The 27394-nt window shown below is 42.6% G+C and overlaps 1 non-coding gene across 1 annotated transcript; it reads left to right on the top strand.

The window, feature by feature from the left end:
* Positions 1–20465: 20465 nt before the first annotated feature.
* Positions 20466–20572, top strand: LOC141593511 (small nucleolar RNA R71). The gene has a single exon (XR_012521590.1). It is a non-coding gene; the product is annotated as a small nucleolar RNA R71 (small nucleolar RNA).
* The last annotated feature ends 6822 nt before the right edge of the window (positions 20573–27394 follow it).

Below are 27394 nucleotides of genomic sequence, written 5' to 3' on the forward strand. Positions count from 1 at the left end.
GAAACACTTCAGGAGTAAAGGTAAGGGGGGGCTCAGCAGTCTCAGCAGGTTGGGTTTTTTGAACAGGCCTCCAAACTTGTTTTGGCTTAGGCTTAGATTGCTGCACTTTCAACCTCTGATTCTTAGGCTTCCTGCATTGGGACCTGTCATGTCCTATCCCATTACAGCTAATTTTTATGAATGGTCAAGTACCAAACATATGACTACAAATCCTAGGATAGAACAAATCATGATTGCTCTTGTGTGAAAGTGACAGGACAACTCGAAGAACCGCGACGTGGCTCGCGCCTCTTTGAGCAGCCCAGGTGCCACGTCGCTCAAAACTCACACAACCACTCATTTCCCTATAAATACCCCTCAAATGCCCCCATTTGAGAAGTTTCGCGAGAGTCCGCCCCCTCCTTCTCCCTTCAACTTCTAGTCCCGACTTCCTAAGTCACAAAATCGACACGTGTTTACGACCTACCGATCGTAAACACAAGCCTTACCCACATTGTTTGGTACCGTCACCTTGCATTCGACCGACCCATTTGACCAACTCAATTCATCAATCAACATGTTTTAATTAAAATATTTTCAACCCATTTTCAAAACAAAATCCTTTTTTAAGGCAATCTTTTAAACTTCTTTGATCGCGAGTAGTCACAACGAGAAAACCGTCTCTAAAGTCGTTTACATCGCAAACATCAATATACGTAAGTTTGAGGGTGTAAATAACTCATTTATTTAGTGTCTTTCCTGTTTTTATGAGTTTATAAGCATGAACAATGCATAACACGATTCAAATATAGGTTAGACGAGCAAAAACCGAGTTTTGGCCTCAGACAGAAGCTCCTTGCTATGCATGGAAGCTCGCGCCTCTTGTGGCATCTCGGGTCAGACTCAAATATGTTTGAGTTCGTCTTTCCTCAAACACTTTATTTTATTTTTACTTCTTTCCTTTTACGGTTTTTACCATTTCAAACATTTTAATTCATTTTTATGATAAACATATTTTGACCATTACAAATATCATCCTTGGTTCTTTATACCCTTCCCTCGCCAATAGGCTCGCGCCCCAATGGGGCTGCGTGGCACTGTTCTGCCTCATTTTGGTACTTGTCTCGGACGATCCCTATTACGGTTTATCCGAATACGTGACGGATCAGATTGACGAGTTTGCATTTTGTACTTTGTCTTTTAAAAACACACTTTTTCACGTAAATGGATCACGTTAAGCATCATAATCCAAATTTGGTAAATGGATGTTTAATTTCCGTTTTCACATGCAAATCAACCATAAATCCAACTAGACATCTTATACTTGATACTTGGATTAAATCAACCGACTTAGAAAGCTCTCACATGGTAGGTTTAAACTATTGGATGCGCATTCATTCATTTAAACCGTTTTATCAACTCTTGCACTTAAACAACCACGATCGATCAGTAGAGACCGCTAACGCGGGCGGGATTGGGTGTCCGATTAAAGGGCTTCCCAATACGTACCCTCACCCCTTACTCAGAACCTTTGGATAGTGGATGGCCTTATCCAGGGCGTACGAGAGTCATTTTAGGCATAGAATGCTAAAAGGGGGAGAGTCCTTATCTTTAGTACCTATGTCAAACCCTGCTTTGTGCTTCGTTTGACCGAGGTATAAAGTGGATTTCGAACGGGTTCCAAGCATCCCACAAATGCTTGGTGGCGACTCTGAATATCTCTAATCGTTTCGAGACCTTTACCGAGACGAAACCGACCGATCTAAAGCGATCCGGTCGAAAGCATTTTTACGTCACCGAGCGTGGCTTTCAAAAGACCGTTGCACGTCCACAAATTGGCTTGGCGTGCAGGTGGCCCGTGACTGCAGATCGGTAGGTGGCCCAAATCCACAGACCGGCCTGTGGCCCATGTCCACATTTTGGCGACTCCACTGGGGAGAACTAGGACACTTACGTCTTTTTGATCCCTAGATGGTGAGACTCGAACGAGGTCTTGGTTGGAATGCATTAATTGATATTACGGTCACGGTCGGGTTCCTTGTCCGGGCCCACAACCTAACCCTTTATCGACGAATTGGCTCGTCTCGTCGGCGTGAGTTTTCTCATCCCCGCGTTTCGAATCCCGATTGAGTCAAGCATACCATTGACGTTACACATTTCTGTTTCGTCAAAGAGCGTTCATCACTTTCGAGCACGAGGCTAGGGCACCCTCCTTACACATTTTGTTTGGATTGGTATCCCTCTCGCAAATCGGGGTTTGATTGCTTGGTGTGTAACCCACCCTTCTAAGCCAAAACCCGTGTCAGCATAATGAACTGTGAGTGCTTATGTGCTACTTGATCATAAGTCCTTCCGTGTCATTTTCAAACTTTCAAAAACACCCTTTTGCGCCGTTATTATGGCCGTTTCAAACCTCGGTCTTTCGCCGACCGTTGCACGCCTTTCTAGGCCGTCATAATGATGATTTTCAAACCCGGTTTTTATAACCATTTTAACACGCCTTTCTAGGCCGTCGTAATGACGATTTTCAAACCCGGTTTTTTATAACCATTTCAACACGCCTTTCTAGGCCGCCGTAATGACGATTTTAAAACTCGGTTTTCTACAACCATTTCAAATCACCTTTTCACGCCGTTATAATCGCCGCGTCTAGACAGGGATTTTAACCCGTCTCGCGCCGACAATGGATCTTTCAAAACCCGAGAAATGCACACACCCTTTTCTCGAGACACTTTCGAGATCCCGAGGACCATGCACCGTCCCCGAGACCTCTTCAAACATTTCAAACTCGATTTTTTAAACATACAGTTTTGAATTTCAAAACCGTCTTGGGAAATAATACACTGTTTTCCGAGCCGATTCAAACTCAAAACCGTCTTTTGAAAATAAACTTAAGACAACCCTTTCAACTGACCGACTTACGGAGATCTCTATCTTCGGAAGCCGTCCCCAAAGTGACAAATGAATCTTTTTGAAAATTTCTATTTTCGAAAACTTCAGTCCACCATTCCAATTCCGCCTCGTGTCTATCGAGTCGAAGCAAACGTACTTATGGGTCTTTACTTATGAGTCGTCTCACCACGAGACCCGTCCAATGGCGTCGCGCCGTTATGCTGGACACGTGTTAAAAGTTCGGTCAACACCGTCACGTCATAAATCGAGTCAGCACCGAGGGACCACACACGATCACCCTCGTCTTTTTGAGTTTGATCTTTGTCTCGTCCTTGTGTTGTCTACGTTCAGTCTTTGAACCGTGTCGGATCGAGTTGTAATGTGAGCCGTTTTTCTGCCTCAGAGCCATGGCCCTGTCTTCAACTTCCGTCTGTCAACAACAACAACAATGATAACAACGAGAGATGTCACGACCGATCGCCTAGCTTGACCTGCTCACCGCTCTTAAGGTCACCCTGGATCGCGTCGAGACCCGTATCGACGCCCTGGAAAACAAGGAATCTGGAGAACATAATACTCCACCTCTGACTGAAACTGAGAAGAGGCTAAAGCTCTTGGAAGAACAGCTCCTAGCCCGGGGTAACAATATCCATCTTAAGAACAACCGAAGGTTCGAACCTGTTGGGGATCAATTACCTGACAACTTTACCCTTACTGATGTACCTAAGTTCAAAGGAGTGGAAGACCCGCTCAATCATATCCGTGCCTTCAAAGACTACATGGCCATTAAAGGGGTTAAACATGAACTTTTCACCCGGATCTTTCCGTCCTCTTTGGAACCGATCCCTCGTCAGTGGTACTACTCCCTTGATCCGAAAAACCTTACTACCTGATATGAGGTCGCAGTTGAATTTGCTAAGCAATACGCTGACAATGTTGAAATCCAAGCCAATACCCGTACCCTTGAGGTCCTAACCCAGAACGACAAGGAGGGATTCACCGAGTTCTTAACCCGTTGGAGGAGGGTAAGTACTCAGCTGGTCAGCAAGTCGAGTGAATCAACTTTGGTGGAAAAGTTCGTCAACAATCTCCGCCCAGTGTATGCCAACTTACTGAGGTACCAAAATATCAAGACCTTCCAAGATCTGCAAATTCTGGGGACACGCATTGAAGATGACCTCCGGAAGGGTGTCTTGTCCAAGACAACTGGCAGAGGCTACCAAGGATCCACCTCAACCGGGTCTCGCCCTTACGGCCAAACAAACAAGATCGATGAGGTCAACCTCGTTGAACCATCTGCTAAGAGAGCTGAGCGCCCCGAGAGAGTGTTCACAAATATAGGGTCAACTTACGCAAGTGCTCTAAAGAGGCTCATGGACCAGGGAAAGTTACAACCAATCGGACCCACCCCGGATCCGACCAATGCTAAGAAATCCCGCTTCTGGAACCCCAATGCCTATTGTCAGTACCATCAAGGGAAAGGGCATTATACAGAAACCTGCTTCAAACTCAAACACATCATCCAAGACATGATTGAGAAAGGAGAATTGCCTTTACCCCCGCCGACTAAGCCAAACAAAAAAACAAATCCTCTGGGAATCGACGCCATCTCCAACGATTAGCCAACTCTGGACTGCTCATGTAACACCCCCATATTCAGAGGAGCCTTAACTAGGCCTTCCTTAGGATATAAGGGCGTTACCATCTCGGTTGCCCGAGGATAGCAATAATCAAATGTCGATAAAAGAACTATTAAGTTATATTACAAGCGATTTAAACCAAAATACGATACAAAGGTACAACTCAAAGACTACTCGCTAAGACTGCCATATCTCGTGAGGACTCATCCCTGCCCGGACTCCAGCTATCATCAACACCAATACCTGCTAAGACTGACTGCTCACCATAAGGGATCACGGCAGACACATAACAAACAAACAACCACACAAGGTCAGTACTGAGATAAGACGCAGCAATAACAACTACAACTAACAACACAATACGACGCTATCAGTCTCGCACACGCAAACACAACAATCAAACCAACCTCACACGATCGTCCACTTTGGACCGATCCCGCCGAGTGGGGGACCGCAGCCGTACCCACCAAATCCCCGCTCATCGTATCGAGCGATAACCCTGTCCATTAATGTGCACATCCCTTCTGTGGCGGGTTCCACAGAAGGCGAAACTAGGGCGTGAAGCCACTCCCGCAAGTGACCCCACTCAGCCGAGGCCACGCCTCGCGAACCATCAACAACGATCACAACCACAATCACAGTACAATACAATTACTATGTCAAGCAATCACAATACTATCACAACGACCGACACACTAGACGATCTACAGAAACTCAAGAGGCGAACCTACCTTAAAGCCATCGCAACCAATCCATGCCGACAGATAACATGTCCAGCGATCAAGCAACGCCTATAACCAGAATACAATTCTAGATTACTAACACGCAAACCCTAACTATGAAGAACAAGGACGCGGAAGATGATTATGACATACCTATGAGGAGAAACCCGGCAAAAGACCGCTACCCGACTCGAGTGACGCCCTCCTAAGGTTCAAGGATCTTCAAAAAGGCTTCCATGGAGGTTTTGAGGTGAAGGGAAGGGAAAGGGACGACTGAAGGATAGGAGGAAAGTGGCGGAAGTGACTTGCGGATTTAACAAAACGCGATATAAAACCCTCGCTGAAAACCAGGTACTCGATCGAGTACCCAACATACTCGATCGAGTGGCCCCCTACTCGATCGAGTACCCTAGCTACTCGATCGAGTAGCCTCTACTCTATCGTGTACCACTCTTAACACGCAACCCAAGATGACTTCAGCACTTACTTCTAAGACTATTCCTGCTCCCAAGGTCAGTCAAAGCTGGTCAAAGGGTCCCTAAAAGGACGGGTATTACAGTCTTCCCCCCTTAAAAGAACTTCGTCCCCGAAGTTCAACTCACCTCTCCCGCTCATGGCACGGAACCAACACGATCTCACCAACCGTCCCGGCCAAACCACTACCTCTTGGAAATACTATACCATCCCCCCCATGTCATCATCATCACCGTCCACATTTATACCTATCGACTCTTACCACTATCATGCAAGCGTTATCACCGTCAACCGTTATTCTATATATATATATATAAAACATCTGACTCGCAATGCGAATCGCCACTCACGATCACCCAACATACAGTAACCACTATCAAACTATCAATCTAGCACATATCTCATATCCACTTTCATGTGGTACAACTAATGCCACCATGTTACTCGGCAACGTGATTCAAATACGATTCATCGCACTATAACTATTTCTTCATGACCGTCTCTTGTAACATGCAATCACTTTTACTTTAAAGAACTAAAGTAATCCGTTATACTTCAGAAATTTTGTAATTAAAGCAAAACATAATACCAACAACATTATAAACAAGCAAAGCATTATTCAAATACAGCCTTTTTATTTCGCGACATTACTCTTCCCCTCTAAAAAGGAACTTCGTCCCCGAAGTTCACCATCTAATTTCAACGCCTATTACTTATTATTTGATTCATGACATGAGTTAAAACATATTGTTTACTGTGGACATTACTCGCTAAACATAAACTCGTTAAATTATAATTCATACATAACTCTCCGGGACAACTAGTCGCGAACGGTGAAGCACGTTAACATTGCAGACACAGCGTATGAAGAAATGGAACTTCAATGAATAACTGGTAAAATGACATATTGTAATATTAAAACAACACGAAACCGTCACCACTTCACTAATCGTTATAAAAATGCATATAGAACCAAAACTTGACTTCCAACATATCAAATTATTGGTTCAACGGTGTAACTAAGCACTAATAGCCACTTTAAACATTAAACTTGCAATTATAAAACAATTGGACATATTTAATTTTCGAAAACCTCCTGTAACAGTGCTACTCGATCGAGTATGTAGCGGTACTCGATCGAGTGCCATGCTACTCGATCGAGTGTCTTGGCTACTCGATCGAGTAGCCTACAGGTCAGAATGCTTTTATTCCGTCTTCCTGCAGCTACTCGATAGAGTACGGGGTACTCTATCGAGTGCCTACAGGCCAAGTTCCTTATAAACCTGTCATAACCCACGCACATGCACATGTTTGTCATATAAAATCGAGTCGGAACGACTCCCCGACGTCTAAAATCCTGCAACATGTGAAAATGTGAAATCCGGCCTTATGGCCAACAATACAAGTCCCAAATCAAAGTCACAACAAAACAACTACTAAAGTCTAACAATACTACTAACCACCAATACTAACTACCATCAACAAGGATAAAACAAGGAGTATCACTCCTCCTCCTGCTGCTGCTGCTGCTCCTCCATCACCTCATCATCACCACCGCCGCCTCCAGGCATACCTGCACCCGATGAACCAACACCCGCATCAAATCCAGCTCCTGCTCCCGGGCTCACATACCAGGGGGTCAAGCCTCCGTAGGCAAAGGACTGAGGTATCCCCCACGTCGACGGTTCCACCCCATAGGAATGGAAAACCCCTGAGTAGTCCCCAACTCCACTCCACCACACCGGATGCGGTCCCTCGGTCCCTATTCCCTGAGCGTACGCCATCTCGTGCATGTTCCGGAGTGTCAAGGTAGATGACACTCGCTCTGCCAAGTAGCTGGATCGCGTCTCCGGGGTGTCGAGGTAAGGGTAGCATGGGAAAGGATGCTGCTGCTGTGGCGCTACCGGCTGTGGCCTAGTTTCCGAGGCCCTCTCCCTCACTCGAAGGGGTCCCCTCCCCAATCTAGGTCTCTCCACCACCGCAACTCCCGCATTCTTGCCCTTCGTCGGCTCCGGCATCACCTCTAGGATGGTGTCGTCGATGAGATAGGTCTGCAGCTGGCGGGGTCTCTCAACATCCTCCTCCTCCTCCTCCTCATCCGAGTCCACAGTCACTACCGCTGGCTCTAAGGGCTCCGTCGGTGGGAGGTGCTCAGGAGCTGGAATTTTCATCCAACTCACGCCCCACACCCTCCACGCTAGGCTACCGTCAGCCAAGGTCCTCAACCACTTCAGGTCGAGATAGTATTCACGGTCCATAATGGGCACTGGGGTGGCTAGAGGCACGTACTCCGAAGAAGCCTCAAAAGAGGTTAGCTTTTCAGCTAACCGAGTGGCGATAGCGCCACAACTCAGGTAACGGGAAGAGGAAGTAGCCATCAAGGCAAGGGCAGCACAAACCATAGAAGGAGCATTAAAGACCACTTTCCTGGCCCGCTCCGGGTTGAGGTAGGACATCAAAAGCAGGACCTCATGATTATTCAGTTTACTGATATCCTTTCTGTCATAGAGGAGGTTTGAGAGAGAACGGAGAAAAACCCTCAAGGTGACATGCTGAACGTCATTAATCAGCATGCTGCTCGAGGTGGGAGCTGGCTTTCCGGTCAAGCAAGGCATTAGGCGGCAGACACCGCACTCAGCTGGAATATCGGTGATAGAATCCTTGGGAGGCTTGGCCAACCCAAGGTGAGAGGCAAACAAATCCATAGTCAAAAGAAAACTAGTATTCCTCAACCTAAACTCGACGGTCTGGCCCGCTGGGTCATAGTTAAAGGAGCTCATAAACTCCAATGTGAGGAAAGGATAAGAATGTTTCCTCAGCCTATACAAACCAAGAAGACCCAAAGTCTCAAAAATATGACGGACATCCGTCTCTATCTCCAAATCCTCCAACAAGGTAGTGTCTATACACTTTGTAGGTCTCATTTTGCGTTTTTGTAAGGCTACAAAACGCTCCCTCTGCTTGAAATCAACAAAAACAACTGAAGGGTATTCGGGAACTGCGGGTACCACAGGTCCACTCGCTTCCCCCATCTCAGGTGGATTACCCCTCCCCCGTTTACTTTGGCGGGTTCCAAGGTTCAGTCTCGGCATCTGCTTTAGGCATATGTTCAGACAACTTTGTATAAAACATGTAGGCATATACTCCATACAATTTGAGTTCTATATACTCAGCAAGTTCACTAACTCATCAACCAGTTCAATATTTGAAGCACATAAATCATGCCATTAAACTTAGATGCTCAGCTTGGTACACACATTTCATCAATAGTTTCCTCAATTTTAACATATAGTCTCAGTTTGTAGCCACTTATAAACCGCAATTATGAAAATTTGGCATGTGAACACATATACTCAGCAATTCGAATATCCTAGCATGCTTCTAAAGGTCGTTCCATTTACACTGCTAATTACATGTGAGACATTCTTGTTAGTTCATGGAAAAGAATAACTTAAAACATAACATTATCACCCTTCAATATTATGAACAACAACTCAATTAAATTTTCAGACCGTCTTTACAGCTGTAACCATTTTAGCATATCTTCCATCTATTATCATCACTACTATCATATTGAAGTTAAATCTTTACTTAAACATTCATACACAACACCAAATTCCACATATAATTCACGAATTTCCACTTAGGGCACTTTTCAGACGGAGTTTTAAGACAACTTTTTAAGGGGAAAATCATCAAAATTCATTTTCCAATATGATTCAAACAATGTATAATACTTAATTCCATCATCTAGTCAATGTAAATCAATCAAAATCAATTTCAATTTTTGTAAACCCTAGAAATTTCGGCCCCCCTAATTGCAAATTTCTAGTCTAATTTACAGCAATTAATCACCACAACCACGAAAGGTAGGCATATGAATCACATTTCAACCATTAAAAGTAGCAATCTATCCATACAAATCGAAAATTTCAGATTGCATAACCATCTTCAACAAGTTTAAAGCTTAAAAACATAGAAATAGAGATGAAATCATACCTTGATTGATTAACAAAGTAAAGAAACGAAATTAAACAAGAAAATCAACCCCAAGAATCACTACTAACCCAAGAGTATGAGAGATTTTGAGAGGAATGAAGGTTTAGGTGTGTCGAAATATAGGGGAAGAATGAGAAGAAATAGAAAGAAAAGGGGTTTTAGAAGACCCGTAGGATTCGCTGTACAGTCACCTACTCGATCGAGTGCCTAGGGTACTCGATCGAGTACCACCCTACTCGATCGAGTAGGAGCTAAATCATCGAGTATCTGCAGGAATTTTCCCACATCCCGACATCATAGCTTCCTAACCAGATCGAGTGAGGTCTACTCGGTCTAGTAAACACCCGCACTCGGTCAAGTATAGTTAAGTACTCAGTCGGAAGTACAAAGTAGATCAAAGATACCTGCAAAACAACACCGCGTGTCGATTCCAAACTAAGTTCGGAATTCGGCACTAAATTTTACCTTCGATCACGTTTTACAATCATTACTCACGCACCATGTATCGCCTTCTCAACAAGGTGTATGCCACCTTATGCTACACAACTATCCAACTCGGTCTACTTGCTACCGAGTTATTTATAAACCTAGTCGTGCCATCTCATTACACTTGAACTTACTTTACATGCTATTACTAAACTCGTGTTTACTCCAATTTGAAGCGTATAATTAACATTAATTCTTTCTTTCACGTATCACATAAATGCATACTTTTCAAAACAATTAATTTACTATGTTTCACATTCTATCATAAGCAATTCATCATGCACAAATCAAACATTACGCAGCGGAAAAATTTTCAACCTAACAAGCAAGGCATACACACATTCCTATATGCTATGTCTCGAATTATTAACTCAACTATACTATAGCTATCATTATAGCAATTACCGTGGGTTTATAAACCCGTATATGACTCCCGTCATCATTAACTTATAGCAAACACCCACGTGTTCACTACTCATGCCATAACATTCAATTCCACATCCTCACGCATCATTATTTCGTAAATTTTTCGCCACATATCTCATAATTATCATATAAGCTTACTAACCATTCAAAGAACTTCAATAATATTATCATCAATTACTTTACACGGCCCAAATACTACTGTCACACCCCTACTAACTTCTAACAAAGACTTAACCGGAGGTAGCTCCGGCACAGTTAACATACGTACCCCACATAGACACACGGACTCCACATTCCCATACCATGTGACTGGCTTAAGCGTCATGGGGCCATGATTTTGAAATGAGGGCGCCTACTCACCCAAAACCTAACATCAGCTGGGGCTCCCATTACACATACACCAGGTTCATTTTATTAGACTCCCTACGTTCATTATGTTCATTTGTTACAGGTTCCAAAATCGTCGCTCTGATACCACTTTGTAACACCCCCATATTCAGAGGAGCCTTAACTAGGCCTTCCTTAGGATATAAGGGCGTTACCATCTCGGTTGCCCGAGGATAGCAATAATCAAATGTCGATAAAAGAACTATTAAGTTATATTACAAGCGATTTAAACCAAAATACGATACAAAGGTACAACTCAAAGACTACTCGCTAAGACTGCCATATATCGTGAGGACTCATCCCTGCCCGGACTCCGCCTACCATCAACACCAATACACCGCTAAGACGATTTGCTCACCATAAGGGATCACGGCAGACACATAACAAACAAACAACCACACAAGGTCAGGACTGAGATAAGACGCAGCAATAACAACTACAACTAACAACACAATACGACGCTATCAGTCTCGCACACGCAAACACAACAATCCAACCAACCTCTCACATCGATCGTCCACTGGACCGATCCCGCCGATGGGGGGACCGCAGCCGCACCGCCAAATCCCCGCTCATCGTATCGAGCGATAACCTGTCCATTAATGTGCACATCCCTTCTGTGGCGGGTTCCACAGAAGGCGAAACTAGGGCGTGAAGCCACTCCCGCAAGTGACCCCACTCAGCCAAGGCCACGCTTCGCGAACCATCAACAACGATCACAGCCACAATCACAGTACAATACAATTACTATGTCAAGCAATCACAATACTATCACAACGACCGACACACTAGACGATCTACAGAAACTGAGTAGGCGAACCTACCTTAAAGCCATCGCAACCAATCCATGCCGACAGATAACATGTCCAGCGATCAAGCAACGCCTATAACCAGAATACAATTCTAGATTACTAACACGCAAACCCTAACTATGAAGAACAAGGACGCGGATGATGATTATTGATCGAAGCCATTTGGTGTTCACAATTAAGCATATGTGGTCGTTGGTCAATGGTCGATACAAAACACAATTTATACTTCACAAACAACTCTACAATTAGTAAAGAGGCAAGTAAAGGTCGGATCCCAAGGGACGGGTATTGAAATGAAGATTCTATTGTAACTAGCGGTGTCTAGGGGTGTCACAAATTGGGTTGATGTAGAAGGTTACTAAACTAAAATAGCAATGAAAATAAACTATCAAGGTAAATGAAATAAGGGTGTAAACAATTGATTAAAAGCACTAGGGTGTCATGGGTTCATAGGGGAATCATGGGATATGATCATACAAACATGTTCTCAAATTATAAGCAAGCAATTATTGTTGTGATGGATTGAGTTGGGTTATATCTTACAATCCTAGGAAAGTTTGGGTCCCGGAGCCGAATCTCTTGGATTGTACAACACCTACAAGTCGACTTAATCTTCCCTACTTAACACATGCATGGTCTAACAAGACTCGAGTTGGGTTATGTCTTACAAGTCAAGTTGAAAGGATAGAAGATGATAGTAAATGCAAGGATTCATAGGCTTAGCATTTCATCAAACATAACATGTGCATGAGTTGAGATCAAAACAAGCAAGCAAATAAACCATGAAAGCATATTAATTTAAGCATGAATCATTCCCCATGTTGGCTTCCCCTAATCACCCATTAAACCCTAGCTAAGAGACTACTCACTCATTATCATATTGATCATGCTAGAAAGGTTGTCAATCATACTAACATAATGAAACATGATGAATAAATGAAAGTAATTAGCAATAATTAAAAAGGGATTAAGAGATTATACCTACTAATGATTCCAATAATAAAGCAAGAATAATAGAAGTACTTGAATCCTAGATTGAGAGGTTGTCAATCTCCCAATAATAACCCAAATAATCTTCAATTACCCAAAATAAAGTAAGAACAAGAGAGAGATTAAGGAACTAAAACTTGGATTAAAACTTGATTAATATTTGATTACAATATTGAAGAGAGATTTGATTGATATTAACTACACTAATTATTGATAAGAAGAACATGCTCCTCTAATTAGACTAATGGGGTATTTATAGTGAGAATTAGGGAGGATGCATTAGGGTTAACTAAGGGCTAAACTAGTAATTACACTTTTTAAGTTGAGCAAGGAGCCTCCGGGATTGTCCGAGAGAAGGGCTTCTTCATTTCGTAGCTTGAAGAACGAAAGCTACTGTGTCTTTGTGATCCGTGCGGCTGGGAGTCGGGACGGCCGGATCTGGGATGGACAATCCGAGCGGATCAAGGAACAAGACGCACGGACTGGGCATGGGCAATCCGACCGGATTCCTGGTGAGGACGCTCGGACTGGCGAGGACGGACGGATTCTCTACAATCCGTTCGGATTGTAGCTCACAGACTTTCCTTCTTCTTTTTCTTCCCTTTTCTTCATGAATTCCTTGGGGATTTCCTTGGGGACTCAAGGATCCTTTTCTCAACAATGCTCTTCTACTATGCTATGTACAAAGGCCTTCTAGTCTTGTCTCTACTTGATGCTTGGTCATTGAATATGATCAATTTAGCCTTGTTTTGCCATGAAAATGCAAGATTCTTACTCCTTTCCTACCAAGGGATCAAAATCTCAAAGAATATGCAAAACAAAGATATAAAGATAAGAAATCACCCAAATAGGCACTAAAAAGCATAGAAACAATGGTAATTCGGGGGCTAAATATGCGCCAATTATGGTCGCATCAAATATCCCCAAACCGAACCTTTGCTCGTCCCGAGTAAAGAGGTGACAAAGACTAGGACCAATACTAACCTAACCTAATAATAATAGCCGATATGAGACAATTAGCGGGTCTCACTCCGCCCCTTCAACTCACAACAAGACAACCATGAGGTAGGATGCCTTCTTGCAAGGCAAGGTGGGTCTTGCCAAAATGGCGACACATCCAAACATTAAGCACACAAAATCACATAATGGATGCATCTACAAAAATAATAGCCACTTTCCTCATCTAAGTGGCGGAAATTATCTATAAGGGAAGCAATTCAAGGGTGCACAATCCTTCATAGATGCAATTTGTTCAAACTACTAAGCCTAGAAGGATACCAATAAATCACCTCCAAGTTGTGTCAAGCTAGGGTACCTTTGTCCTCAATCGTTAAATGCTTTTGTCAAGAATAGACTCCTATGGTGTTAGAAACACTGGAGGATCGCGGAATTCCCCCTCTTGCCTAGACAAGAAGAAGGGTCGTCCCCTCTCTACCATGCACAAAAGTGGATACGATGGATAAAGGGATCGATAGATATTTGAGTTTCACTTTTGGGAGTTTGCTTTTGTTTTTGTTTTCCCCCCCAAATTTCTTTGGCATTTGACTTTTTGAGAACACTTTCTTGCCATTTCTTTTTGATTTTTGGCATTTCAATACTTGACAACTTTTTGCATTTTCTTTTTGAACATTTTCAAAGTCACCCCAATTAGTAACGAGGGTGCCTTATTTTTGAAGCTTTAGGAGTTCTATTTTTGCTCCTCTTTTCTTTTGATGCATTTTTGCAAACTTTCTTTCACTTTTCATTTCTTTGAACTCAAATCAATTTCTTTTTGTTGTGCCCATTCCCTTTGATGACAAAAATGTATGGTAGAATATGGATGAATGATAGAAGTATGCATGGTTTCAAGGGTCACCTTGGAATAAACGGTAGCCAAGGAGTTATCACACCACAAGGTACTCTTGACTAGGCCTTAAACCATGGGTCAAAGGATACTAGCATGACACATCCTAGGGTGTTTTACAAGTATTCTAACAAGCAAAGTCTTAAGAATAAAAAGCATCTACTAGGGCCTATATACACTTGTCAAGCTTCCCAAGTAGACGGTTTCGCAAAATTTTTCTAACATGCAAACTACATGCCATGATGCAACTAACATATAAACATCCTAATGCAAATGATTCTACCAACTAATATGACATATAAACTAAATGCAAGTCCTAAGTTCACATTGTTTTACCGCATCAATCAAAATAAAGCCACATAGTCATTAACATAAAGAGGAAAAAGGAGATTGGAAAGATCATACCATGCGGTCTTCAATATCCTCATGTCTCGGATGTGGCGTAGTCAATCAAAGTGAACAAGGATGAAACAAACATAATATATACAAGACAATATATACAAAGGAAATGAACTTGTTTTTGTTTTTTTTTTCAATTTTTCAAATTTTTATGATTTTTGAAATTTTTCAATTTTTATGGTTTTTGAATAAAAGTTAAGAGTTAGAATTCCCATCCCCACACTAATATGGGCATTGTCCTCAATGGCCAAAATGATGGAAATTATGCAAAGAATGATGCATGATTTCTATGCTAAATGCAATTCTACACTAAGCTATACTACATGATGCATGGTTTTTGTTATGACGGAGAGGATAATTTAAATTACCTCCCGTTGCGTATGCATTAACTTCCCCAAACCAAGCAAGACACCATTGCTAATGTCAAAGCATGGGGGAGTTCATGCACATGCTATGCTATGCATGAGACTAGATTGTCATTTTGGATTTTACAAAAGTGGGAACAATAAAGAGCACCTCAAAGGAACCGAGGTGTGAGTCCTTTGATGTTGCTAGGACTAAACCAACAATGATCAAAATGAAAATAAAATACAAAGAGATATAGACAAACCGTGGGAGAGTAGGAATCTCCAAGGCTAGTCTTCCATCATGCTACTATCATCACCACTTCCCTCATGAGAAGTGGTCACATTGCCACTTTCCTTGGCACTTTCTTCTTTGCTTTCTTCATCATCATCTTCCTCATCATTTTCTTCACCATCTTCACCATCTCCACTTGCTTCTTCCTCAATATTATCATCAATCTCCTCATCATTTCCAACAACCTCATTGTCTTCCACCACTTCCCTAGATGCACCCGGAAACAAGGCTTCTCTATCCGCCCAACTAGGCAAAGGACAAGATGGATCAAGGAGTCCTTGCCTAGCTAGATGTAGGAGGGGAGGATATTGAGCTAAATAAGCATTCTTCCGATCTTCATGAGCTTGCTTGTGCATGGCTTGCATTAGAAGAGTTACATAGTCTTTCCCAATTTCAACTCCTTGTGGTTTGAACTCTTCATAATCATAGGGGTAAGGTGGTATAACAATGGAAGAGGAGGGGGTTTCATGATTACCCTTTTGTTGTTGAATGATGTACTCGGCTTCTTCGGATAGGGGAAGTAAATAGTTGGTCCGGTGGACACTAAGACGGCAAATCTTTGCGGGTAAAGTGAATGATCGAGCCTCACTTGTAAGCCACCCATACTTGGTATCAAGGGAATTGTGAACAACCCACTTAAACTTGTTAATCAAGGTGGACATATCAATGAGATGGCCACCATCCTTAGCCTTGTACTTGCTATCCTTATTGAAATTAGGATCAAAGTGCTTGGCTAGGACCGTGACAAGGCCGCCATTAACAATTACGGTTTGACCCTTCTTCCCACTATCTATATGGAGCCATCTATCAACCAATAGCCTCAAAGAATTGTAAGGCTTGGTGTGAATTCTTCCAATATTCAAAGTTGATTCAAGGAGAATAAAATCGAGTCCCGTGAAATGATTGGTGTCTTTTCTAGCAATTATGGTATTTCCCACAACTTTGTGCCATATTCTTATGCCCGGATGATGGACCAAAAGAGCACGACAAGCTTTAAAATCTTCAAATTTCTTCCCGGAGATTGCCTCCCAAAGAGGCTCGGGATCATACTTCCCATATTGCTTATAGAATTTATGTTCATCGCTAAGACCCAAAATTGCACCCAATTCCGGAAAGGAAATGCGTCTACTAGTGTTAGCTAGACGAAACTCAATATTTTCCCTATTCTCAACTTTTGTCACTTTCAAGGAACTTAAGAATTCCAAGACAAGGGAGGGGTATGTTACTTCCTCCATTTCAAACAATTTCTTTAAACCCATGGCATTGAAAAAGACTCTTGTTTGTTCAAGAATACCCAACTTCTCTAAAGCATCTTGGCATATGAATTTTGTGGATTGAATTTGTTTCATAGCAAACTTGACAAATGTATTTCTATGGGAGTCGGAAATGAATGTTACCTCCGGGTAATGCAAGAGTTGATTAATTACCGGAGTAGAGGGTGATGCTTCCATAGAAATTTGTTGAGGTTGTTGCACTTCCAAGTTTGGTGTTGATACCACCATTGCCAAAGCTTTCTTCATTTGTAGAGCTTTTTGCCTTTGAGAGAGAGTTGTAGTCTTTGGTGCCTTTGTTGCTTTTGCCTTTGCTTTTGTTGCTCCCTTTGTTCTTGCCATTTGATGAGCTAACCAAGAAAAAGATCAAAAATCTTCAATTTGTAGAATGCCCAAATCGATTTTGAAAGTGAAAGGCTTTGCCTTTATGAGAACAAAAATCAATTCAAAGGTGAAGATTTTGGTCTTGGTTTTGATTATTAATGAAGATGGAGTGATTGATTTGTTATTTGAAAGATGGTTTGATTTGATTTTGGTGAGTTTTGTTGAGGGTTTTTGTTTTTGAGATGGGGAGGATGAAGGTTTTGGTGGTATGGGTAGTGTTTATGAGTGAATGAATGAATGAATGAAGGTGGGGTGGGTATTTAAAGAACTCGACAATGTTAGGACGCAGGGACAATCCGTGCGGATTAGGCGCAATCCGCTCGGATTCTTGACTTCAAATTTTCAAAAATCCCGCCTAGAGACGGGCGGATTCGGGGAATCCGTTCGGATTCTCGCCGAGACGAGACGGGCGGATTTCACTTGAGACGGACGGATTCTTGTCCGCAGATTTTTCTTTGTTTTTCTTCACCGCAAGACGGGCGGATTGTCCACAAGACGGACGGATTTCGTGAGACGGGCGTCTTTCCAGGAATCCGCTCGGATTCTTCAACGATCAAGAATTTTGCAGGTTTTTTCAGCTCGGCCAAGACGGGCGTCTTCTCAGCAGGACGCTCGGATCCTCTGTAGACGGGCGGATTCTCGTGAATCCGCTCGGATTGGTCCTTGTGTACACGGATTCGGGTCCATCCGTGCACCAACGCATTCCCTTATCATTCTTTCTTTCTTTCTTTCAAATCTTGTGTTCTTCATTGTGGGGGCACTACTAAGGCATGAATAGCCTAGGCAATTCCCATCCCCACACTAAGGTAAATCACTACACATCAATTAAAATCATTAGTCCCTCCCTCACTTCTCTCTTTTCATGACAATTATTTTGATCAAAGTAAAAATAAATCCAAAAATGACAAAAATGCAATGCAAAAATTAAATGTAAGTTAGGGAGTTAGAAATATTTACAAATGGTGGTTTAGGGAGGACTCCACCAAACTCTCATTCTTGATGAGATGTCAAGGAGGCATGTTCAAGGTGTTGTTGATGTTGCTCAACACCTCGAAGAAGTAATTAAAAGCTTGTTCGTTGTTATGGTAGAGGTCCTCGATAGACCGTGGTTCTTGTTGTTGATCATGATCGATGGCATGCCCAATGTAGGGATTAAAGATCCCTTCAAATTCGTCGTCCCAAAGACCACAAACTTCATTGAGTTGATCATTGAAAATCTCTTGCTTGGATGGAGACAACTCTCCCAAATTCTTCTTTTGGCCAATGAGGCCATCATCTTCTTCCTTGGTTGATTTTGATGAGCTTTGCAAGCTCTCCTTGTCACAATTCACTTGCTCTTTGAATGGAGCATCTTCAACTTTCTTCCTCCATTGGAGTTCCGATCTCTTCTTCTCATCTTTCCGGCTATAATGATCAATCATGAAACATGGCTCATGCAAACGAGGAGCTCTCATGGTCTTGTCAAGATTAAAAGTTATGCTTTCATCTCCCACTTCTAGAGTGAGCTCTCCATGCTTCACATCAATCACCGCACCCGCTGTGTGTAGGAAAGGTCTTCCTAAGATGATTGGAATGTTGGAATCTTCCTCCATATCAACAATGACAAAGTCCAGCGGGATGAAAAACTTCCCAATTCGCACGGGGACATCTTCCCATATTCCTAGCGGTGTCTTCGTCGATCTATCGGCCATTTGAAGAGTGATATTGGTACATTTAAGCTCTCCCATTCCCAACCTTTTACTTACCGAGTATGGCATGACACTCACACTAGCCCCTAGATCACATAAGGCTTTGTTGATCGTTGTGTCGCCAATGGTACACGGTATTGAGAAGCTTCGCGGATCCTTTAGCTTTGGAGGTGAACTCCCTTGAAGTATGGCACTACTCACCTTAGTGAAGGCGATAGTCTCAAGTTTCCGGATCGACTTCTTCTTTGTGAGGATATCTTTCATGTACTTTGCATAGGCCGGAACGTGATTGATTAATTCCGTGAAAGGAATTGAGACTTCTAAGTTCTTCACAATTTCCATGAACTTTCCAAGTTGATCATCAAATTTAGGCTTGGCTTGACGACTTGGAAAAGGAAGTCTAATCACAATGGGCTCCTTTTCTTTGGCTTTATCTTCATTTTTCTTTGAACTTTCTTCTTTTGATGATTCCCCTTCTTTGGGACTTTGCACCACAACTTCATTCTCACTAGCTCTCACAACTTCATCCTCAACTTGCTCCTTCGGTGCTTCATACCTTGTACCACTTCTCAAGTGAATGGCACTAACCGTTTCATGTCTAGGGGATTACCTTGAGGTGGTAATTGCCCCTTTTGTCTTTGTGAGCTCGAAGATGCTAGTTGGGTCAATTGTGTTTCCAACATCTTGGTGTGAGCTAGAATGTTGTTGATGGTGGTGTCTTTTGCTTGGCTATCTTTTTGCATTTGGGTGAAAAATTCTTGTTGATTCTTTTGCATTTGAAGGACCGCTTTTTGGACATCAAAACTTTGGTCATTGTGGTGATTGTATGGATTTTGATTTTGGTAACCTTGGTTTTGATTGAAAAAGGGTCTTTGGTTTTGATTTCTCATGGGTGGTGGAGTGTATGTTGTTTGAGGGTTTTGGACATTTTGGCTTTTGTATGAGAGATTTGGATGGAATTTGGTGTTTTCATTGTAAAAATTTGAATAAGGGGTACCGCTTTTGTAAGCTTGGAAAGCATTGACTTGCTCGGTTGTTCCCCTACATTCACTTGAGTCATGACCTAAGGTTCCACAATTCTCACATATCCCGCTTGGGATTGATGAGGATGCCGTCATGGCATTGACATGGTGCTTTGATGATTTTGAGCTTTCCTCAAGTCTAGCCATAGCTTGTTCAAACTTCAAGTTGATTGTGTCAATGTGAGCACTAAGTTGAGCACCTAATTGAGTAACGGTGTCCACTTCATACTTTCCTCTAGTAGCCTTGCGAGGCCTACTATATTGCGAATTATGGACCGCCATTTCCTCAATCTTGTTCCATGTTTGATTGTCATCAACTTCGGTGAACATTCCATTTGATCCCATATTGAGAATGTTCCTTGAATCTTCATATAAACCATTCCAAAATTGTTGCACTAAAAACCATTCGCTAAGTCCATGGTGAGGACATGAGCGACAAATACCTTTGAACCGCTCCCAAGCTTCATACAAAGATTCTTCATCCCTTTGCTTAAAACCCGTAATTTGAGCTCTTAGCATATTGGTCTTTTCCGGTGGGTAGAATTTTTGGTAGAAAGCTGGAGCTAGCTTCTTCCAAGAATCTATTCCAAGGGTGGCCTTATCAAGGCCCTTCAACCATTGCTTTGCGGTGCCGATTAACGAAAAAGGAAATAAGACCCATCTTATTTGGTCTTGAGTCACGCCCGTTTGAGAGATAGCTTCACAATAATCACAAAATGTTTCCATATGAGAATGAGGGTCCTCACTAGGCATTCCCACGAATTGGCTCCTCTCAACTAGTTGGATGAAGGCGGACTTGGCAATAAAGTTTCCGGTAAGATGTTGTGGGGTAGGAGTACCGTTTGGTAGATCCTCCTCGGTGGGTATAGAGTGAGACGAGAATTTAGGCATTGTAGGTGGATTTTGTGTGGTATTGTTTAATGGGTTCTCTTCTCCTTCTATTGCGAAAGGATTGACAAACTCACTAGTGGGTTGAACAACTTCACCAACACCTCCCAAATTCCTCCTAACAAGTCTCCTATTATTCGTCAAGGTTCTTTCGATTTCACGGTCAAAAGGTAACAAATCTCTTTGTATCCTTCTAGACATGCAAAATATCAAACAACTCAAAAACAATTAGGACAAACCTTGAGGAGTTTTACTTCCCCAAGGTGAAAAAGACACAACTAAAAACAATAAAAGAAATCTTAAATCAATTAAACACCGTCCCCGGCAACGGCGCCATTTTTGATCGGAGCCATTTGGTGTTCACAATTAAGCATATGTGGTCGTTGGTCAATGGTCGATACAAAACACAATTTATACTTCACAAACAACTCTACAATTAGTAAAGAGGCAAGTAAAGGTCGGATCCCAAGGGACGGGTATTGAAATGAAGATTCTATTGTAACTAGCGGTGTCTAGGGGTGTCACAAATTGGGTTGATGTAGAAGGTTACTAAACTAAAATAGCAATGAAAATAAACTATCAAGGTAAATGAAATAAGGGTGTAAACAATTGATTAAAAGCACTAGGGTGTCATGGGTTCATAGGGGAATCATGGGATATGATCATACAAACATGTTCTCAAATTATAAGCAAGCAATTATTGTTGTGATGGATTGAGTTGGGTTATATCTTACAATCCTAGGAAAGTTTGGGTCCTGGAGCCGAATCTCTTGGATTGTACAACACCTACAAGTCGACTTAATCTTCCCTACTTAACACATGCATGGTCTAACAAGACTCGAGTTGGGTTATGTCTTACAAGTCAAGTTGAAAGGATAGAAGATGATAGTAAATGCAAGGATTCATAGGCTTAGCATTTCATCAAACATAACATGTGCATGAGTTGAGATCAAAACAAGCAAGCAAATAAACCATGAAAGCATATTAATTTAAGCATGAATCATTCCCCATGTTGGCTTCCCCTAATCACCCATTAAACCCTAGCTAAGAGACTACTCACTCATTATCATATTGATCATGCTAGAAAGGTTGTCAATCATACTAACATAATGAAACATGATGAATAAATGAAAGTAATTAGCAATAATTAAAAAGGGATTAAGAGATTATACCTACTAATGATTCCAATAATAAAGCAAGAATAATAGAAGTACTTGAATCCTAGATTGAGAGGTTGTCAATCTCCCAATAATAACCCAAATAATCTTCAATTACCCAAAATAAAGTAAGAACAAGAGAGAGATTAAGGAACTAAAACTTGGATTAAAACTTGATTAATATTTGATTACAATATTGAAGAGAGATTTGATTGATATTAACTACACTAATTATTGATAAGAAGAACATGCTCCTCTAATTAGACTAATGGGGTATTTATAGTGAGAATTAGGGAGGATGCATTAGGGTTAACTAAGGGCTAAACTAGTAATTACACTTTTTAAGTTGAGCAAGGAGCCTCCGGGATTGTCCGAGAGAAGGGCTTCTTCATTTCGTAGCTTGAAGAACGAAACTGCGCTGTGCTGTGATCCGTGCGGCTGGGAGTCGGGACGGCCGGATCTGGGATGGACAATCCGAGCGGATCAAGGAACAAGACGCACGGACTGGGCATGGGCAATCCGAGCGGATTCTCGTGAGGACGCTCGGATCGGGCGAGGACGGACGGATTCTCTACAATCCGTTCGGATTGTAGCTCAGCAGCTTTCCTTCTTCTTTTTCTTCCCTTTTCTTCATGAATTCCTTGGGGATTTCCTTGGGGACTCAAGGATCCTTTTCTCAACAATGCTCTTCTACTATGCTATGTACAAAGGCCTTCTAGTCTTGTCTCTCCTTGATGCTTGGTCATTGAATATGATCAATTTAGCCTTGTTTTGCCATGAAAATGCAAGATTCTTACTCCTTTCCTACCAAGGGATCAAAATCTCAAAGAATATGCAAAACAAAGATCTAAAGATAAGAAATGACCCAAATAGGCACTAAAAAGCATAGAAACAATGGTAATTCGGGGGCTAAATATGCGCCAATTATGGTCGCATCAATTATGACATACCTATGAGGAGAAACCCGGCAAAAGACCGCTACCCGACTCGAGTGACGCCCTCCTAAGGTTCAAGGATCTTAAAAAAGGCTTCCATGGAGGTTTTGAGGTGAAGGGAAGGGAAAGGGGCGACTGAAGGATAGGAGGAAAGTGGCGGAAGTGACTTGCGGATTTAACAAAACGCGATATAAAACCCTCGCTGAAAACCAGGTACTCGATCGAGTACCCAACATACTCGATCGAGTGGCCCCCTACTCGATCGAGTACCCTAGCTACTCGATCGAGTAGCCTCTACTCTATCGAGTACCACTCTTAACACGCAACCCAAGATGACTTCAGCACTTACTTCTAAGACTATTCCCGCTCCCAAGGTCAGTCAACGCTGGTCAAAGGGTCCCTAAAAGGACGGGTATTACAGCTCACACCTCATCCTGCCAGTTGATGACGAGGTGAATGCCTTGGAGGAAGATCCCTGACGGATATTTGTGTTCGATGCCGCCACTATGCTCACCATGTTCCAACAGTTAAGGAAGCCATAGCCAGCCTCTCCGAGAGGATTACCCGACTTGACGATGCCTACCGCCGGCTTATCTTCAATCCTCCACCACCACGCCCGAGGGAGAGTCCCCCGAGCGCCCAAAACTACCCTCACCAGGATGGATTGCTCCCGCGACCATTCTGGCATGCACCCCACAATAATCACCCTCACAATAATCAAACCCACAAAAACTACTCTCACAAAAACTACCCTCACAAAAATTACCCTCACAAAAATATCCCTCACAAAAACTGCCCACCAAGAGATACCCCTCCAAGGTGCCTTCGAGATCCTGAAATCAACGGCATCTGGAGAGACGACGTTGAAGATGTCTACCTTGTCCCAGAGAAAGAGAAACGGGCGAAAGAGATCGGTCACCTTACCCGGTCCGGACGCCCCTATCAGAACCCGAACAATCCAACGGTCGTTCCAACAACAAACGACCAAGTTGTCCCGGAAGTAGACACTCAACCAAAGGCTCCTGAGAATTCAATCCACAAACAGCTTCAGAAGGCAAAAGTCGAGATCTCGATCTGGCAACTGATCGCGACATCCTTTGAACATCGACAGGCTTTGCTACAGGCCTTGGAAAAACTAACTGTGCCCTCAACCTCTTCCCCTGAAGAAATAGTGGAACATATGACAAGGGACGCCCGACTTGAACAACCCAAATCGTCTTCCGACGAAGATATCCCTCCCTTCGGAGCCAATCATAACCTTGCCTTGTACATTACCGTACAATGTCTCAAGAAGAATGTGTGTAACACCCCCGCACACCAGAACGCCTTACCAAGGACCATTCCAGTGTATGACGGTGTCACCATCTCGGTTTCCAGAGGGAGTAGATCAAATCGGACTATAAAAGAACAATTATAAAATATTAATATACCTTTTACAATATAACTCAATACAGACTCTCCATACCAAAGATAAAGACTACAACAACTCATGACACAGCACTTCTAGACTGGTAGCGTGGTGACTCGATCCCTCCAATCCTAGCAGCCACAATCAACAGTACCTGCTAAGCCAACTGCTCACCATCCCCGAATGGATCACCGCAGATACCACAAAATAACACGGGGTCAGTACCAACTAATCAAGTGTAAACCAGATAAGCAAGGTAATCGGCTGATCATCCTCTAACCCATTCTCCCGATCTCGCACAGTAACCAACTACACACCCAAGTGTGTAGTTCTGCAAGACTACCCATTGCAACAGGTAATCCTCGCCGCCAGTGGGTGACCGCAGCCCATCCCACCTAGTCCAGCTCATCAACGAGCGACTAACAATCCCTGTCCCTTAATGTGCACATCCCCTCTCAAGACGGGTTCCACGGAGGGTGAACTAGGGTGTGAAGCCACTCCCGCAAGTGACTCCACCATAATCACAACACACACAGCACCACAGCTATCACCACACTTCCACACCAACATCGTCACAACAACGCCCGAACACCGATGATCAGCAGATAACAATAGATATGAACCAGTAGCAATCACAATCAATTAACGGTACTGAGTAGGAAAACCTACCTCGTCACAAATCAAGAGAGACATCTATACACAGCCAAGCAAGACTCCAGTACGCACCCTACAACGATAACCATTTCCTATTACACAACTATTCTCAAAGAACTACCCAAAAGAACATAAGGCAGAGACTTACCTAACAAAACGCATTGACGGTGACATAGACGACAACCACGCACGCCATCCTTCCTAAGCGAATCCCGTCCTTCCCATGGTGATGGTTTAGTCTATACTCATGAGAGTGTGTAGAAATGGGGTGATAGGAGAGGGAGGTAGGCTAGGGTTAGAGAGAGAGGAACTGTCGCGGAAATGGGAAATGAAATGAATCTCGCGAACTTGCGTTTTATATTAACGCGTCGACAGCAGCCATACTCGGTCGAGTACTGGAGTACTCGGCCGAGTAGGCTCTACTCGGTCGAGTATAGGAGATACTCGGCCGAGTAGCCTCTGCTAGGTCGAGTAACCAATCCTATAAAGTTCATGTTGTAGGCCTGATCCCTCACCCATTCATCCCTACTGTCTGCCTTGGTCAACAGGGTCGGTCAACAGAGTCCTTGAATATCCCGGGTATTACAGTCTTCCCCCCTTAAAAGAACTTCGTCCCCGAAGTTCAGCCCGTACGCCAATCCCTTCAGGGTTACGCACTGTGACACTAACCACCTACCTAAAGGCGTGCGAACTCAAACCATCCTGACACTACCGCCACACCACATTATTCAAACAATCATCCATCACACTATTCTTCCAAACAATACTCGCCATCAACTGTCACACACAAAACTTACGGAATTAACGAATTCATATGCACTCTCCTGTTAAAAACGACAAAACGACCAACAACAATACACAACTACAAAAAAATACTCAACCACAACATTCCGCACACCCACACAAGCACACCCACACAAAGTATAACATAGATACAACTTCAAGGAAACATAAATGTAACTTCAATTACCTGTACAACGAATGTAATCCCGAATACTAACATACATAACATACATGTGATTCCAAATATTATAGGCATAATCAAACATTTAGACATTTTTTTCCACGCGACATTACTCTTCCCCTCTTAAAGGAACTTCGTCCCCGAAGTTCACCACTAATCACTTCTCACACCCACAATTAACTTGACGTCCTAACCACGACATTACTCACAGACGGTAATGACTTAAACTCATGCTATAAAACTTAACCGACAACATTACTCATTTGTGACTCCGAGCAACAAAATAATATGGCAATCAAGTATTCTATATATATATATATATATCGAAAGATGGTGTTATCGATTGATAGTAGCATTATTCTTTAACTTGTCACCTTAGTCATATACCGGCCGCCAGTTTCACTCATCCAGTTGAACTTACTATACTTGTAACCAAACATTAACACTACAAAAGATGATATTAAATATACGAACATTTTATATATATATATATATATATATATATATATATATATATATATATATATATATATATATATATATATATGACTCGTGACAACCCACACTTTCCGTTAACATTCACTATCGTATACAGACTCATGTGGTACCTTGAACAAGTTAAGTTTCTTGATGTCAATTACTGCCATATAACTAAACATTTACAAATTAAAATGTTACCCCAAGCAGTTGAATACCTGTGACGTGCTCATAGCCCATCTTTTGGACAATCAATGACACTAAACGACACTATGACGCACCCCCAATCATACCGATGTTCACATAAACGTTACAATACCTAATTAACAAACACCTAACGGCCCTGTAACAGTAACACTCGGCCGAGTATGAGTGTCTACTCGGTCGAGTAAGCTCTACTCGGTCGAGTATATGTGGGTACTCGGCCGAGTAAGCTCTACTCGGTCGAGTAGTGTCTATACTCGGTCGAGCTACGACAGACAGAGAGCATTTTGACGCAGTTCACACGATGCTTTCACGACTCATCCTGCAAATAAACTCCCTACAATAGTACCAAACACAACGAAGTCCAACACCTCTTCACATGATAAGCTAAAGCGAATAACGGCCCTATGGCCGAGTACAGTCATCCGACGGTAAGTACTAAATCCAGAAATAAACATCCAACGTAAAAGAAAATAAATCCAACACAAAAGAAACTAATCCAAGCAATATAATAACACAAGATAAATAACCATGACCCTCCTCCATGTCATCGTCACCACCTGCACCAGAAGTACCTGCACCTGAACTCCCCGCTCCCGGAAAGCCCGCTGCTACTGAGTAATCCCCTCCTAGCTGGCTGCCGTAGTTGGCTCC

The sequence above is a fragment of the Silene latifolia genome, chromosome 7, assembly GCF_048544455.1.
Source record: "Silene latifolia isolate original U9 population chromosome 7, ASM4854445v1, whole genome shotgun sequence".
Lineage (NCBI taxonomy): Eukaryota > Viridiplantae > Streptophyta > Magnoliopsida > Caryophyllales > Caryophyllaceae > Silene > Silene latifolia.